Source organism: Prionailurus bengalensis, chromosome D2 (genome assembly GCF_016509475.1).
Source record: "Prionailurus bengalensis isolate Pbe53 chromosome D2, Fcat_Pben_1.1_paternal_pri, whole genome shotgun sequence".
Classification (NCBI taxonomy): domain Eukaryota; kingdom Metazoa; phylum Chordata; class Mammalia; order Carnivora; family Felidae; genus Prionailurus; species Prionailurus bengalensis.
Genome location: NC_057351.1, coordinates 53,380,391 through 53,398,560, shown reverse-complemented (window position 1 = coordinate 53,398,560; position 18,170 = coordinate 53,380,391).

Below are 18,170 nucleotides of genomic sequence, written 5' to 3'. Positions count from 1 at the left end.
TCCCAGGAATTTGGAGAGCTTGGTGGCTGGTTTCCATCACTCTCTCTGGCCCCCAAAATCCTGATTCTCAGAGCACTTGATAAATACAGCACTTTAAAGCATTAGCTTTAAACATCAGTGTTCAAGAAGCACAATAATCTACCAGCAGCAGCAGAAGTCGATTCCCTCCACAGGCAGAGTAAACCTGAAGTTGGTTTTCATCCTTCATTGGTTGCCTTCTCTCCTTCTCTCCTTGCCGTACACTGACAGGTCCCTTCATCCTGGGTTTGCTGTTTTATCTCACTGTGTCAGCCAGTAGGAAGTTATCTGATGGGATACAGTGTATGAGTGACACTAAGTGGTTCCTCCAAGGCCATTTGTATCAGAATAGGGGACAGATGCTTTAACCCAGTGGCTTTTAGACTGTACTTCTTGGGCTTTGCATCTACTTCCCTGAGCTTTCCCTCTCCCTGTCTCTCATTCCCATAAATACACTTTGACCAGAACCACTCCACTTATACACTAAGATTCGGGTGAGATTTCATTTGAATGAGAAATTCCTTAGGAGATGCACCGAACCCAAAGAAGCGAAGCTTTAATAATGTCAGAGGCAGTTGTGGTGGGGTCGAAAGAACTCTGAAGCCACTGAGCATATGAAGTGTCCCCTTTCTGCCCTTTACCAGCTGTGTGATCTTGTGCAAATCTCTTGATTTTGTGGAGCCTTGGGGTCCATACTTATACCCCTAACTTGCAGGAGAATTGGGAGCATTAAAGAGATCGTGCAAAGTGACATGTTTGTGAAAGGTTGTTATGAACCACTGGTCAGGCATTGCTGATGCAATGGAGGAGATGTCTGGGGGCCGCAGGAGGAACCCCTGGAGCTCCTCAAATCATGCTAAGTGGCCACCTAGTCACACAACTATTGATTTAGTACCCTGAATTCCTTGAAGTTGTCAGAATTCCTTTTGCCACCCATCTGGTTCTCCAGTTTCTAATCACAATCTGGAAGTTTTGTGAAAACTCAGCAGGAACAGTTTTTATGGACTGTTTTCTCCAGTGGAGCAGATTGTGCTGCTTCTCCAGGTTAGCCCTCAAACTAATTGAACTCTCAGCCCGGTAGCCTTCATACGGAAAGACAGGGAAAGCAGAATGGAGCGGTGATGAATGGTGCCAATTGGACTGCCTCATGCCTCTGACTCATTTCAAAACCATTATCATGTCAACAGAAGCATCTCCTCTATCCTCATAGTTTTTGCAAGGAAATGCTATTAGTAAAGCGAAGTCCAGAAAGAAGTATTGCATTGACATTTTGATCAGGCTTAAAGACAGAGCAGAAATAGACATCCAGATATGCCTTGGTCACTGGCTCAAAGGGAAGAAATAGCATTAGAAAAATGGGAAGGGAAAGTCTACGTACCTAAAGTAGGGTAAATATCACATAATAACAAATAGCTATTACTTACTAAACATTTGCTATGTTCTTGACATTATGCTTGACATTATGCTTGTGAATAAGTTAACTTGTTTGATCTAGGACTGCTGTATAAGTCAGGGTAAGCTAGCCATAACAAACATTCCCTGAAGTTCAGTGACTTCACATATGCGGATTGACTGCTTATTCATATCCCACCCTCCCCAGGACCTTGGACTCCTCCACTGAACTCTGCCTCCCACCAGCAGACGAAAGGAGAGGGAGAGAGTGCACATGGGGAGGTTCTCAAGCAAGGTTTCTTCAAGGCTAGGCCTGGATGTGGCATGTAGCCCTTCTGCCCACATTCCATTGGTCAGAATTCAATCACATGTTCCTTTAGCAGAAGAAAGGGAGATAAGATTTGGTGAATACATAATATCTGCCAGAATAACCATTGTACCCTTTCTCAAAGATTCTTTAAGATTCCCTTGTTTAATAGCCTCTGCTGTGATATGGCTGCAGGGACATCTACCATATTTTAGACTTGGAGACAGCGAATTAAACTCTACACCACTATCTCCATGTCCCACTGAACAGTGGTGGCCCCAGTATGTCACCTGATGCCTCATTTCCCTATTCGGTGTTCCAGGCATGTAGAACTGTGAATATCCCCATAAACTTACCCTGTTCTCCAGGCCTTCCCACTCGTTGCTCCGTAAGCCCAGTTGGGTCTAGAATCATTGGTGTGGGGTCCAGACATTGGGAATTTATTTTAAAGCTCCCTAGGTAGTTCTACTTTACAGCCAGGGAAGAGGACCAATGAAAGGATTGGTCTAAGCCAATCATGGCTAATCACACTCTCTTTGGCCAGATCAACAAATGAATATACTCCTTACCAATCTAGATTGGTAGGATTTTGAGGAGTCCACTCTCATGACCAGGATTATTTCTCTGATTGTCCTAGACTGACTTGGATATCTTTTCAAGGGTCTTTAACACCTTTAACCTATTTCTATCATAGAGCTAATTAGTCCATGTTATGCGATAGACCGACATGGGCAATGTTACCCCAAATGTTGGGAAGACTGTCTAATCCCAATATGCTGTTGTAGTTCTTTATGGCCTCCCTGGAACCACCACTGATTTTCAGGATGCTGAAATGATGGCAGTAGGTTCTAGTTTTTGCCCCAAGTCTAAAATGTGGTACAAATAGCATCTTTTAAGGTATATTTGCATTCCAAGGAAAGAATGAATGCTTCTTTAAATCTTGACACTTCTCTATTCCACCCACCCTTGCAATTGAAGAGCCCCAAAATGGCCCTTCCTTTCTATGGCATCTCCTACCTCCCTACCCTTGTATGAATTCTGTGTCCAGACAAATGAAGGTTCCTTGAGGCCGAGACCACCCAGCTCCTCACCAAGGAGAAGGCCCAGACTCCCCGTGGGCAGCCCCTGTGAGGTGCAGGTGCCTAGGCAGCCCGCTGCCATGGCACAATCATGTACATAGGACTCACAGATTTCAAACCTAGCTACCAAACTGGCACCCACTATAATGAACACGTAGAGGAAAGAGATGACAGTGTGAATGGAAAATGCTACTGTGAATTCTGGCCAGGTACAGTGCCTTCATCAAGCCATCAGTTGTGACAGTGGGGGACTTCCCTGAGGAAGACTATGGGCTGGATGAGGTGTGCTGCCCCAAAAAAGGCATCCCCCTGCTCCAGCTCCTAACTTGTGCACTTCTTGCCCCTCCCTGCGTGTGCCCATGGCCCTCTTCCCTGACTTCATTTTTATTTTATTCACCTTGCCCTTGCAAAATGCCATTGCATTTTGAGAGCTGTGCATTAAATTTGCTAGAAACCTGAGGGAAAACAAAAAACAAAAAAAAACGACTCTGTCTTTGGAGATACTGTTTGCTTTCCTAGTATGCCTTTCTCCTCTTTTCCTTTCTATCCTTGATGGTCTGCTCAGCTGTTACCTTCTTGAACTCAGACTCAGGGTTTCCAGGCTCTGCAGGGGAAAGACTAGTCAAGACAGCTGGACCTGCTGATCTGGCCACCCAGGTACCATAGACATGCCTTAGGGACAAACTGGCTGTGTGTGTGTGTGTATGTGTGTGTATGTATGTATGTATGTATGTATGTATGTGTAAACCAGCAAGTGATATAACACTGCAATCACTGACTTGTTTGGTGCAGATGTTCCAAGGGTGGGCATTGTCCCAGAGAGAGAGAGAGACACCATCTCCCCACAGTCCCTAAAAATCTCTCAGGATTGTCAATGGCTGTCTGTCTTGGTAGTGAAGACCACTATATCTTAAAAAAAAAAAAATAAAGGCTCATTCTATACAACTTCCTTTCTTTTGCACCAGTGTAAATCTGTTCCAACAGCAGATGGCAGAGCCCTTTAGTAGAATGACCAGACTTTCTGTTTTCTTCTTCAGTGAGGCCGTATTAGCTAATTAACAATTAATAGGTTGACCACTTTGGACTATGTACTCCTGGAGCTCTTGCTCTTAGTGATGGGATGAGCACACCAGTAAGACTAGGATGGACCCTTGATCAAGACTAAGACTTTGGAATCATTATGTTTTTCTTTTATTAAAGTATAATTGCCATATGGCATTGTATTAGTTTCAGGTGCACAATATAATGATTCACTATTTGTGCACATTGGGAAATGAATACCATAGTCAGACTAGTTCCATCCGTCACCATGCGGAGCTACGGAATTGTTATGGTCTGAGCCCTAACACAAATGTGGCCTCATTCTGAACCAAAGGCAGAGGAAACAAGAGTACCAATACATTGCTGAAATAAAGCACCTTTAATTTGAGACCGTATTTTCTTCCTCACATCTCTGATGTGCTGAACTCATTGAATGAATGTGCCCTGAGGGATTGTTAAGCTCTGGGTACTCCTGCCACCTCTGGGTCCTCCTGGCAGGTCCCTGCCCTCAAGGAGCTGCTTGTTTGCAGCTGGAAGTTCTTGTTCCATTCTCAGAATCGCTCTTTTGTGGGTGTCTGGCTATGTTAGAGGGACTTCAAAAGCAGCTTTAACGTTTCCCCCCTGGAGAGCAGAGCACTAGTAATCAGTATGGGAAGAAAGGAATGGATACTTTGGCATCCATGAACTGAAGGGTTAATGTCTTGGTTTCTCCATGTGAAAAGTAGTCAGCTTCCTGATTCCATACTGTTGAGGGTGACCTTTTTTCTCTCTTGGAAACGATTTAATGCGGAGCATCTATTGGTGGGCTGCAAGTACGAAGAATTCTCAGGATCGTGTGTTCAATTTCCCCTTGAAATCAATTCACATTTAAGTGTTTTTTATATACGAGGCATGGAGTAAGGTGCTTCATATACATTATCTCATTTAGTCTCCTGTAAGCCTCCCAATCTCCTGCGAGTGAGACATCATTAGCCAGCTTTTACAGAGAAGATAAAAGGGGAAGGAGGAAATGGTAGCTCAGGGCTCTGAAAGGTGCTAATTCACTTCCAGGGGATGAATATGCTTGCTGTCTAGTTTCTATTCGATGGATTTCAATAAGCGTGTTTAATATTAATACCTGCCTCTCATTTGCATAATCTTTTCAACTTTTCAAAGAACTGTCATCTCTTTCATATGTTGTTTGATGCTCTTGCTAGCTCTGCCCTGATAACAGTCTAGAACTACTTGATGGCGTCTCTTTTCAAGCCTGAATCTCTGCAGAGAAACTTGCTTTTGAAGCCAATAGAAACCTTGCTCCCAGAAACCAAATCCACATCTTCATTTGCAGGGTCTCCCTGGGGTGGCATAGTGTGCTGCTTTGTACAAGCAGCATACGTGAGCACTCATACTGGAGCTGATTGCTATGGTTACATCTGCCCCCAACATTGTAAGAAACTCTAGATTTTAGAAATTTAAGTGCCTTTACTACCCTGCCTTTGTCTGGATCTTCCTGCCACTCGGTTTGCCCCAGTTAATGATAGCCAAAGCAAATAGAAAGAAAGAAAAAGAAGAGAAAAGCACATTTGTGTGCTTGTGCACTGAGGTGCATTTATTCTCAAAAAACCCAGAAACCAGCCTAAATGAAGCCGGGAGGGGATGACGGGAGATGAAACACAAAGCAGGTGCTTGCTTAATTGCTGCAGCTGGTGTCAAGCGTTTGGCATAATTTTTCTCCTCGTTTTGTTGGCACTGGTGCTCATTTAACTTTTTAGCTGAAGCATTGGAGAAGAGTCTAGGAACCCACTCTGTTCTTAGTTTTACAGAAAAGCAAGCAAAGCAGTTTTCTGAAGTAAACACAATCCTGAGGACTTTTATTTTATTTTATTTTATTTTTTTTGGCTTCAAAACAACTCATTGATTATAGAAAGGGAAATTGGCTTTAATGCAGTTTGACATCTTATTTGATCCTGCCCAATTTGCCATGGGTCAAATTTTTCATTCGTGTCCAAAGACTTGATTCAACTGTTCAGACCCAACTGTACGATATGGATTTCAGAACTTTATGTGTGAGCCCAGTGCTTCCTAAGGTGTTTTCTTTGGAAAAACAAGTTGTTAAACTCTCCAGTTAATGTGGCATATTCATTTTGCTGTTTGACTTTTCTTCTTTCCATGGTGAAGGGACATGTCACAAAAATATTGGCTGCAAGTTTTTTATACACTGTTATCCCACAAATGTTTATAAAGCCTGAACGCCATGCCCAACCCCTTTGAAGAATAAACAATGTGCCAAAAACAATATAAAGAATCATGAGGCATGCAAAGATAAGGTCTTTTCCTTTCAGCAGATTGGGCCACAGAAGGAAAGGGAAACAAGGACAAGGAATAACATAACGCAGTCCCGAGGGAAGTAACAGTCACGTGCCAAAGAGAAGCACATGTAGACCAGTTCTTTTTTGTTTTTAAGTTTATTTATTTATTTATTTATTTATTTATTTATTTATTTTGAGAGAGAGAGCATGAGGGGGAGAGAGGCAGAGAGAGAGAATCCCAAGCAGGCTCTGCACTGTCAGAGTCGAGCCCCATGCAGGGCACAAACCCACAAACTGTGAGATCATGACCTGAGCGGAAACCAAGAGTCAGACCCCTATCCGACGGAGCCACCCAGGCGCCTCTGGACCGGTTACTTCTGATAGCCAATAGAAACCTTGCTCCCAGAAACCAAATCCACATCTTCACTTAAATCCACTTAAAGGAAGAAATTCTTCATTTTTCTCTTCCTTGAAGCAATTCAACTTAAAGAATGCTATTCAATTACTGCATTTAAGGTGATATTTGGATTTCTACACATTTACCGTAACTTTTTCCACCTTCTATTGATTTTAATCTGTATATATACGATGCGTATTTGTATATTTTATGTATAAATACATAATTACATTTTACATAAATGTATTTCTATTACATACCATCTGTCTATATGATTAGTACAGTTTTGAACTGAAAAAATTTTTTTTCTTTTGGAACTTTATTTCTGGTTGCATTTCAGGGATGGGGAAAGACAAGTGGTCGTTCAGAGGGGGCTTTAAGAGACCTGGGTTCAGTCTTGTTTTCTCCTTCGCCACTCAAGTTCCAGGTCCCTGAGGGATTAGCCTGGAAACTTGACCTTTCAGTCCTCATGTTAGCATGATGCCTCCTGTGGTCCTGGACAAAGCCAGCAGCTGTGCATGGAGCGAAGGAAACTGGAAACTCGAGGGAGCATCAGAGGTGCCAGAAGTGGAAGTGGGAAAGGAAGTGCGGGATTTGGGGGAGACGTTCCAGTGCCTGTCTGCTCTGTCAGCGTCTGTCTTAAGTACGACAGTATATGTAGAAGGCCACGAGGTCAGGGCCACTTGCAGTTTGTGGTGTGGGTGATTCCTTGTAACTACCAGTGGGTATAGCCCTGGCTCTGGAAGGTGTGGAGCATGGCATAGCAAAAAGTCTCTGAAAGACCTACAGGGTAGCTAATGTCTGTGCTGAGTGGTGTCCACAAAGCCTTGAAGGCAAATAAAATGAGTTCTGAGGAACGGACAGAAGGAAATTGGGGAAAGTGTGGAGAGAGGAATGCCATGGCTCTCTGTGGTTCTTTCTTAATTTGACAGCCAGCAATCTGTCCAGGCTGTAACTAAACACATGCCTAGAGGTTACTGCTGGTCCCTCAGTGATCTCCTTGCTTCAGACTCTTCCTGCCCAGGTCACACGTCACTGCCTTTCCTCAGACGCTCTACTCCCCATGTGCCTTCCTAAGCCATGATTTATCATGAATCCCTGTTACCTGTCACATCTCGTCTCAACTTTTTAGCTCAGGGTTTGGTATTTTAGCTCAGGAAGCACGGTATTAAAATAGGAGCCTAGCTTTTGCTTCAGCCTTTGCAGCTCTCAAGCTGTCTGACTCTGGACATGTTGTTCAACTTCCCTTGCCTTCATTTACCTTATCTATAAAATGACTGGGGACTGAGGTCTCCAGATATAAATGATTTCCTAGAACTGCTCGTTCAACGTGACCGCCCTGGTCTCACACATTTTCCAGGAGTTCCCAGATTCAGATATGCTGGCCCGCACTCCCAATAGAATCTATACTCAGCTATCCCCCATCACTTCTCAGCCTTTTGGCTAAGATTAAGTGTAAAAATGTCATCCCCCTCCTATTATTCTCTGTAACATTCCTCTACTACAGACAAGTGGGTGGCCTCAAGGACTCTGAAGCAACTTAAATGATTCCATCCTATCTGCTCTGGCTCTGAGTCACTGCTACTGAGGGAAAGCAGCTCCTGGTCCCTGCACCACCCCATGACTGTCAACTCCCAGATTAAAGCCCATCTTATCCAGAGGCCCTCTCTGACTAGTCATACAAATGGCCCAGCTTCTATGGTGGCAAGTTTAATAGCTCTATCTTTGGATCCAGTGGCCTTTGGCAATCTATTTTAAAATTCCAATCATCCCCCCCACCCAAAGTGCTTTTTTAAAAAACATAATTGTCATTATATATATGAACACTATTGTAGGCTTTTTCCCCCCCGTTGTATCATAGATATTTTCTCTCATTTTCTCATAATCTGCACAAGGTGTTAATAAATGCCTTGGGGCTCTGTTAACCCTTTCCCTAATGTTGGGCAATTAAGTGTTTAGTTTTCCCATATTATAAATATGTTGCTTTCGAATATTTTGAATTATTTTTTTAGTCACCTCAGATGTGTTGTTATTGTAGGACAGAAATGTTCTTACCTGCTTATAGCATCTTGTGGTTTGGAAACCCTTGCATATATCTTATCGAATCTTTAGCACCCTCCTATGATAGTTGTCCCAGCCTCCTTCCCTGCTCCTTCAGCCTTCGCTTGTGCCCTCTGCCACCTCCATACTCAGCGGATGGCTTGCACAGGGCACTACATAACTTTGTCTCAAAGATCCCTACCTCTTCAACTCTTGCCTAATCCAGTGGTTCTCAAGCTTCAGGTACATTGGAATTGCCTGGAGGGCTGGTTAAGGCAAAGATTGCCCCATCCTCCAGAATTTCTGATATAGTAGGTCTGTGATGGAGCAGGAAAACTACATTTCTAACCAGTTCCTGGTGGGACTGATGCTGCTGGACCAGGGTTCACACTTGCTAAACTCCTGTTATAATTCTTTCTTCTGATGTCAGGGGAAATGGTATAGCTTCTCTAACTAGTACCACCCAACTACCCATCCTCTGAACCTCCTTCTAATCTTCTCTGAGACTGGGCTCTTCTGCTTGTTTTCTTCTAGTGCCTCCTATATTTGTGCCATTGAACTGTCCTTACCTCATCCTTCAAGCACCCTCCCATCACCGCTCTTCCAATAGTAACCTTTCTCTCACCAACATCACCCAGTTCTGACTACCAAGCCAACTGTCTTTCCTTCTGCTGCACATTTATCTGAACTTGAACCTGATCTTCACCTACTACTTCTACTTCTTATCCATGTATTTGCTTTCTAAGTACCAGAAATTTCCCAGGGCACCTGGGTGGCTCAGTTGGTTAAGTGTCTGACTTCGGCTTGGGTCATGATCTCGCAGCTCATGTGTTCAAGCCCTGGGGACTATGTGCTGACAGCTCAGAGGCTGGAGCCTGCTTTGGATTCTGTGTTTCCATCTCTTTCTGCCCCTCCCCCACTCACGCTCTGTCTCTCTGTCTCTCTCAAAAATAAATATTTAAAAAATTAAAAAAATTAAAAGTACCAGAAATTTCCCAAGCTGCTCTATTGAGACTATCTGGAAAATTGAAAATCACCCTTCTTCCCAAATATAGCGGCCTTTCTTTATTAGGTACCCATAGCAGTTGATATTCATTGAATTCCAACGGCATTCCAGGCATTGCGCTAAGCACTGAAATATGTAAGCTATATATATAAATATAATCTCATTGTGAAGATCATCCTCAGATCCACCCTATGAAGCTGGTATTATTTTACAGATTAAAAATACTAGGCTCTGAGGGGTGCTCTGAGAGGTGCTCAGTTGGTAAGCATCCGACTTCAGCTTAGGTCATGATCTCACGGTTCGTGAGTTCAAGACCCGCATCAGGCTCTGTGCTGACAGCTCAGAGCCTGGAGCCTGCTTCAGATTCTGTGTCTCCCTCTCTCTCTGCTTCTCCCCCACTCACACTCTGTCTGTCATAAATAAACATTAAAAAATTAAAAAAAAATACTAGGCTCTGAGAAGTTCAACAACTTGCCCAACAGCTTAAGGGAAGAAACCAAAATCCAACCCAGTTCTGATTCCACATCCCATGTATTACATATTACTCCAGAACATGCATCAGAATTCCTGTGCACCTGTTAAAATGCCAATTCCAGGTTCTAGTGCCAGAGGTTCCAAACAAGGTGTGGCTGAGACCTTAGGAATCTGAATTCTTAATCATGCCCCAAATGATTCTGATATGAGTGTTCCCAGAACCACATACATTTTGAGAAACAGTCCCTCTGTATTGACATAATTGGCCACTTCCTTTCTTTAAACATTTCCTTTGGTTGCTATGATACAACATTTTTTTCTGGTTCTCTGGGCTCTCTGAGTGTGTTGTTCTCCATCTCCTTCTTCCTCTCCTGCCCGGATCAGTGGCCCCAGATTCTGCCCTCCGCCTTCTCCTCCCTCTGCTGTCTGTCCCCATGAGCCCATCCACCTGCAGCACTCCAACTCAGGCAGATGGTTCCCCACCCAGCCATTCTGGTGCCAACATCCTGGTGAGAGTCATGGAGCAGCATGAAATGATTTTGGAACAGCAATGAACTATTGCCCAGGCTCTGGATAAAACTGTGAGGCAGATGATACGTCGATTTGGGTGCCCCATCACCCCACATCACCCTTGGGTCTTTCCTCTTGCCCCTAAGGGCCCTGTGCTTTGCAGATTTGTAATCCAATCAGTTCAGCAAAAAGCCGATCATGTTACACAGTCACACTAACGTGTTAATTCTGCCGCCTATTTTCATTTTTAAAGTCTTTTATCTTTTTATGTGGGTTCAACCCTTGTTCACAAGTGGAAGACATTTCAGGCTTCACTTAGCAGATGGGGGTAGTTCAGAGGGAAACTGGGTCAGAGGAGGAAGGAGGGCAAGCTGGTTTGGGAGGGACCCTTCTCTTTGGCATTTTTTGAAACTTAGACTCAAAGGCAGCCAGTAACACCATTGGCTGGGGTGGTGGTGGGGGGTGGGGTGGGGCAGGACTTGGCCTTTCTTGCCTCCTGAACACCCGGGCAGGGATAAGCAATAACTGAGCTGCTTGCAGGCCCATCCCTAGAAGCACAGAGGGTGAAGACAGACTGTAGCGTTGGCTGCTCTGCTGGCTTCCTGCCACCGTCCACACTCGGAGTAGCTGCTCCTCTTCATCTGTCAAGTCTCAGCTTAAATGTTCCCTTCAGAGCGGCCGCCCTGATCGCCCTACTTACCCAGGCCCCTCTTGGTGATTCTGTGTTGGCAGCTATTTTCCTTCATTGCATTTATCAGTTTATAATTATTTTATTTGTTTATTTACTATTCTTCCTGTTCCCATTTGGACAGTAAGGCTCGAAAGGACTGAGATCAGTCTGCTTGATCCCCACTGTGCTCATAGCATAATGCCGGCTCAGTGTAGATATTAAGTATTTGTAGCAGGAATGGCTGGATAGCTGCACCTTCCCCACCTGGCACCCAGTGAGTAGTCCCTGAGCTCCAATAACTGTCCCCAGTAGCCGTCCCAGGGCTGAAAGACTTGAGGCAAGCTGAGAGCTGCTGGTTCAACATACTGGTGAGATAGTGGTGGTAGGGGTGCTCTGAGAGTGGCATCAGGGAAAATTATGAAAGACTTTGAAATAGGCATTAAAAAGTTACTAGGTGCTCTGTCTAGCACCCTATTGAGTTACTGGGACTTTCATCGTCTTTGAACTCTTTTACAACTATTCAGGTTGTATAAAACGGATAGCAATACAAATGATTTTTGTCACTAGAGATGTGAATGAATTTTGTCTGGTGGAAGTGCAACTGATTATTGCCCTTGGATATTGACCAGTTTTGCATCTATTCATAAGTTCATTTTAGCTTTCCTGATTGCCTTTATGCATGGATTCTTTGAATTCTTCTTTGAACTGATGGTAAATTCTTGCTGGTTGCCTCATAAAATAGGTAAATAAAATCTCTGATACGTGTTTTTATATTTGTACGAGAGTCATGATTTTGGCTTTTTAGAAAATTATCTTTTTAAATTGGACTTGTCAAAATCACCTTTTGTGGATTAAAGGATACCATCAAGAAAGCAAAAAGACAGGGGCGCCTGGGTGGCGCAGTCGGTTAAGCCTCCGACTTCAGCCAGGTCACGATCTCGCGGTCCGTGAGTTCGAGCCCCGCGTCAGGCTCTGGGCTGATGGCTCGGAGCCTGGAGCCTGTTTCCGGTTCTGTGTCTCCCGCTCTCTCTGCCCCTCCCCCGTTCATGCTCTGTCTCTCTCTGTCCCAAAAATAAATAAACGTTGAAAAAAAATAATAAAAAGAAAGCAAAAAGACAGTGTATAAAATGGGAGAAAATATGTGTGAATCATACACCTGATAAGAAATTAATATCTGGGGGTGCCTGGGTGGCTCAGTCAGTTAAGCATCTGACTCTTGATTTCGGCTCAGGTCATGATCTCATGGTTTGTGGGATTGAGCTCTGCATCAGACTCTGTGCTGACGGTATAGAAGCTACTTGGGATTCTTTCTCCCTCTCTCCCTGCCCCTCCCCATCTCACACATGCGTGCACACTTGTCTCTCTCTCTCTCTCAAAATAAATAAATAACCATTGGAAAAAAAGACATTAATATCTGGAATCTATAGAAACTAAAACTCAACAACAGAAAAAACTAAACAACCCAATTCAAAAGTAGGCAAAGGACTTGAATAGACAGTTCTCCAAAGAAGATATAAAAATGCCCAATACGCACATGAAAAGGTGCTCAATATCATTAGTCATTAGAGCAATAAAATCAAAACTATAATGAGCTACCACTTCATGCCCACTAGGATGGCCATCATAATAATTTTCTAAAATAACATGTATTGATGAGGATGTGGAGGAGGTAGGAATGTAAGATGGTTGCTGCTATGGAAAACAGTTTGGTGGTTTCTCAAAAGGTTAAACATAAAACTCCATTATGACCCAGCAATTCTACTTCTCTATGTATATCAAAAGAATTGAAAGCAGGGACTTGAATAGGTATTTGTACACCAATGTTCATGCCATCCTTATTCACAATAGCCAAAAGGTCTAAACAATCCAAATATTGGTCAACAGATGAATGAATGAACAAAATGTAATATATATGCAATGAGTATTATGCAGCCATTAAAAGTATATAAACTGGGCCACATCAGCAAATAGATGGACCTCTGAGCATGGCAGTGTCTGATATTGCAGGTAGTGAAGAACACCCAGCCTTAGCCCTGCAGAACACCAGGAGCCTGAGAAGGCATAGACTCTAGGGAAGAGGGAAAACAGAGTGTGGTGTTGCAGAAGCCAAGGCAGACTAGCGACCTTACCCTTGACATCTAGTAACTAATTCACTGTCCAGTGACTGGGGGCCACATTGGCCACCGTCTAATTCTTGTCATGTAAGAGGGCATCATCACCCAGTAGAGTAATACGTCTGGTCATAAAGAGAACCTTGTCAGTCACACACTTTATTTTCAGAAATTGTGCTAAACAGTCTAGCCTGCATAAGGTCATTGTCTAATAGAAAACAAATCAGGACGTAGTTAGGAGAGACTTTTTTTTTATTCAAAGATTATTACAAAGGAGGAAAGGGACTATTGCAACAGAGAGAACCTGCAAGTGTCTCAGAGGTCAGGGCAAATAAATGTCTTTTTTTGAAAGGCATGAACAAGGCTGGAAAGAACTGAGTGTGGGGAAATGGAGTGAAAGGCTGGCAAGATCAGATGGTAGATCAGAGACGATTTTATGCTAAAAGGCCAGTCCGTTCTCAGGAGGGGCTCAATGCTGGCTCATGCTGCAGGTGGGCCAAAGTTCAGGGACTTGGAAAAAGGAAAGAAGCTTAACCAAAGTTTGGTTAACAAGCATTGAGTTCTAATTGATCAGTGGAGTAAGCAGTTCAGCTCATCATTTCTGAGGCAAAGAATGGGAATTTGGAAGGTCTGGGTGTAACTTTGTCATAGGTTAAACAGGGGTCATCGGAGGCTTATCTAAGTCATATGGGAAAGAGTCATTCTTTGCAGTAAGCTGTTTTCCAGAACACAAAAATGAGGGGATTCCTGGGGCACCTGGGTGGCTCAGTCAATTAAGCATCCAACTCTTGATTTGAGTTCAGGTCATGATCGCAGGTCAGGAGATAGAGCTCCACATGGGACTCCATGCTCAGCGTGGAGCCTGCTTAAGACTCTCTCTTCCTCTCCCTCTGCTCCTCCCTGACTCTCCTCTCTCTCTCTCTCTCTCTCTCTCTCTCTCTCAAACAAACCAAAAACAAAAATGAGGGGTTCCTTTAATCATCACTATTTTCTAGGAGCAAAGAGCTCAGGTAAAATTCAACATTGTCAGCATGCTCTGGGATGTGAGTTCCATCTCCCCAATCTGAGGGTCACACTGGTCCTCTCAGCCAGCATAGATATTCCTGCTCAGGAACTTAGGGACCACCCTTTGCTGGGGCCCGAGCTGGAACCCCTTCAAGCCCCCTTTCCTGAGTGTTTAGTTAAGGCTTTTGATTCCTCCCTTGAAAGAGTCCTCCTGCTTGACATGCCAGGAACACATCTTATCCCCAAGACTTACTTACCTCCAAGATAGCCTCATAACCTTTTCTTCCAGACCACTGGCTCCAAAATGCCGTTCTGAGGATAATGGACCACTCCTTGGAAATTTGCTTCCTATGGGCTGAATGCAGTTCACAGAAGTGTTTTGCTCCAAGTGATGTTTTGCTTTGATTTTCAAACGTGAATTCGATGCCAATACTAAAAATCCGAATATTGAATCTAAAAATCCAGATTTCCAACTTCTCAAGAAAAATGGGGTGCGCTAGCAATTCTGGCCTGCATCTCTATTGTATGTTTCCTACAGTATTTAACAGAATTCCTGACAATAAACTGTGCCATTGAAAAAGTTCTATTTATGGATCCAAATATTACTTTGGGTGCTGTTGCTTTTTTTAAAGCCCTAGTCAGGAGAAGCATGAGCTCTCCATTTCCTGTTTACCATTGCTCCTCTGAACCTATTCAGTTGTTTATATTATTGTGTATGTTTAAGTGTTTCCATTTCCTACCACCAATGATCACTTCCAGTACCAGGACAACCAGTCAAAGAGGTTTTACTTTCAGAGAATATGTTAATTAAGGCATCATTTTGGAAAATTTCTTACTATTTACATATGATTGCCTGCCCACATAATAATGCTGACATGTATCCTTAACCATCCAGTAGACCTACTTCACTGGACATTTCACTTGATATACTAACATGCTGTCTACATGATCAACTTGTGTCCATACACTGAAATCATACGATTTGATCAACTCGTACTTAGTTCTTGCTTACACCTTATGAAGAGAAAGAGGCTGTTGGGGGTCACTGGTGAATGTGAGAGGTCTAGGAGGACATACTTCCCCTTCTTTTGGATGCAAAGTTAGTCCGATTTGTAGATAGAGTTAAACCTGTGGTTTAAGCATTTGGAACATAAACATCAAGTCTTCCGTCTCCTAAGCATTTCCAGTCTTCCTATTCTTAGGACTAGAGGCCCCTCCCTGGCGCTTCCACAGCCTTTTGGGTCTATTCCTATCACTGCCCACAGCACTGTACTCTAATGATCTGTTTCTGTGTCTGTGCCTCATGTAGAGCTTGAGCCTTGATGGGGGAATTATGTATTTTCCATGATTATAGGTCCCAGGCCTAGCCAGCTGTTGAGGCAGAATGCAGAGATACAACACCCATCCACCTTCATTATTATAGTGAGTCTCTCCACTTCACACGTTCCTGAGTGAGGCATGAAATCTTTATACCCATAGATATTATATGACAAAAAATAAGTGCACCAGTTTTCCGGTGACATTTAGTGTTCCTGGTGTCTGCTTCTCATCTCGCCTGATCTGGTGTCTCCCTATCTGTTAATCACAAGCCTCCTTATCCACGACTGCCTCAGGGAGGGGTTTTATAGACATCCTGTCTCTGTTCTTGCCTCCTGGGAGCAGGCCTCAAAATGACAATCAATTCATTTGGTAATTGATATATTGCTCAGTCTCTCCGCTTCACTTCCGTCCAACCACAGTGTTCATGCTCTGGCAGTTTCCTTCGGGCATGTACACAAGCAAGTGACCGACCTTTGACCAGCTTGCAAAAGATACCTATTGGACTGTGTCTCTGTTCATGGACTGAGCTCTACTTAGGGAGGCTGTACAGCTGCCTTCTGCCAGATCCTGACTTAGAAATGTACGGTAAATACAGGCTGACCTTGCCAAGGGATCTAGGCCTGGGTTCTTTCAGTCCTTTGGGTACTGACTAGAGTCTTTCTCAGCACTCACAAAGCTCCCCCTCCATGATCCACCCCTCTCCCCCAGTTGCTCCCATCTCAGTGCCTAGGAAATCTGTCTTTGACTATCTAGCATTTATATGACATGATTTCTGGGACCCCAGGAAATCCCACCTATCTACTCCCCAACCTGTTCTATTGTGCCTGACATTGCTTTGATCACCAATACTTGCATTTACCCATTGGAGTCAAAGTTTTTAAAAACCTCTGGGAGTAGTTAAATTTTTTAAATGTAAACTTTTTATTGACGTATAACATTCATACAGAAAAGTACACAAACCATAGGTGTAAATGAACCACTATGGTTCAAGAATGCAAGGATCAAGAAACAGAATATTGCTGTCTCCCCAGAAGCCCTACCCACCATGGCCTTGTGCCCCCTTCACCCCCCCTTCACTCACCAGGGAAACCATTATCCTGACTCATAAACAGATTACTTTCGCTTTTGTTCTTTATATAAAGATTGTGTTATATGTATTCTTTTTGCACAGACTGATGAGGGACACAAAGGCGAAAGAAATGTGCCTTAAATTAAATCTCCTTACAGCTTTGTAGCCCACTGATAGACACCTGAAACAGAAAGCATGACCTTGCTCAAGGAACTCCTGGTTGTCTTACTGCCTTAATGTTTATGTTTTGTTAAAAACTAAAAGTAACCTTACCTGAACAGCAGCTAGCCCCTCAAGGTCCTGAAAGCCTTGCTTCCAAAATTCCTTAGAAACTTACTTTATCTCTATCTCCCCTCCCTCCACCAACTTAAATATATATAATCAGTCACTCCTCACAACCCCAGTGCAGCTCTTTCTGCCCACGAGTTCTGTCCCCATGCTTTAATAAGATCACCTTTTTGCACCAAAAAGTCTCAAGAATTCTTTCTTAGCCATTCTCTCACAAACCCCACTTCAAATTTCATCATATACAACGTTTCTTCTGCTCAGCATTATATTTATGAGATCCACCTAAGCTGTTGTGTATAGTTGTAGTTTATTCACTTGTATTGTTCTATAGTCTTCCATTGTGGGAATAAACTATAACTTATTGAACTGTTCCATTGCTGAGGGACATTTGGGTTGCTTCCAGTTTTTTCCTTATAAATAGCGCTGTTATTTATAACTAGTGTCTTCTAGTTCAGGTCTTTCAATGAACATACGTACACTTTTCTGTTGAAAATACGCTGAGGAATGGAATATATGAGACATAGGATATATTCATCAGCACTAGATCTATCTTTTCTGTTTAGCCATTCTGGTGGATGTGTAATGGTATACCTCCTGTTCTTAATTCCCATTTCTCTGATAACTGGTAAAGATGAGCACTTTGTTTGATATGCATTGGCCATTTGGGTGTCCGATTTTGTTAATTGTTCAAGTCTTTTTGCTAAATTTTCTATTAGCTTTCTGGCTTTTACTTAACGATTTTTAAAGTTCTTCATATAACCTGATAATTTGTTGACTGTGCATACTGCAATATTTTTTCCCACCCCATGAATCAACTTTTCATTTTTAATCGTCTTTTAAATGCACAGAAACCTTTGTTTTATTTATTATTAATTGGTTGATTAATTAATTAATTAATTTAAAGTTTATGTATTTTGAGAGAGAGAAAGCACGTGTATGCGTGCAGGGGAGGGGCAGAGAGAGGGAGAAAGAATCCCAAGCAGGCCCTGGGCTGAGTACAGAGCCCCACATGGGGTTTCAATCCCAGGACAGGGAGATCATGACCTGAGCTGATATCAAGAGTCAGACGCTTCACCAACTGAGCCAATCAGGTGCCCCTATTTATTTAGTTAGTTTTAAAGATTTATTAAATAATCTCTATACTCAATGTGGAGC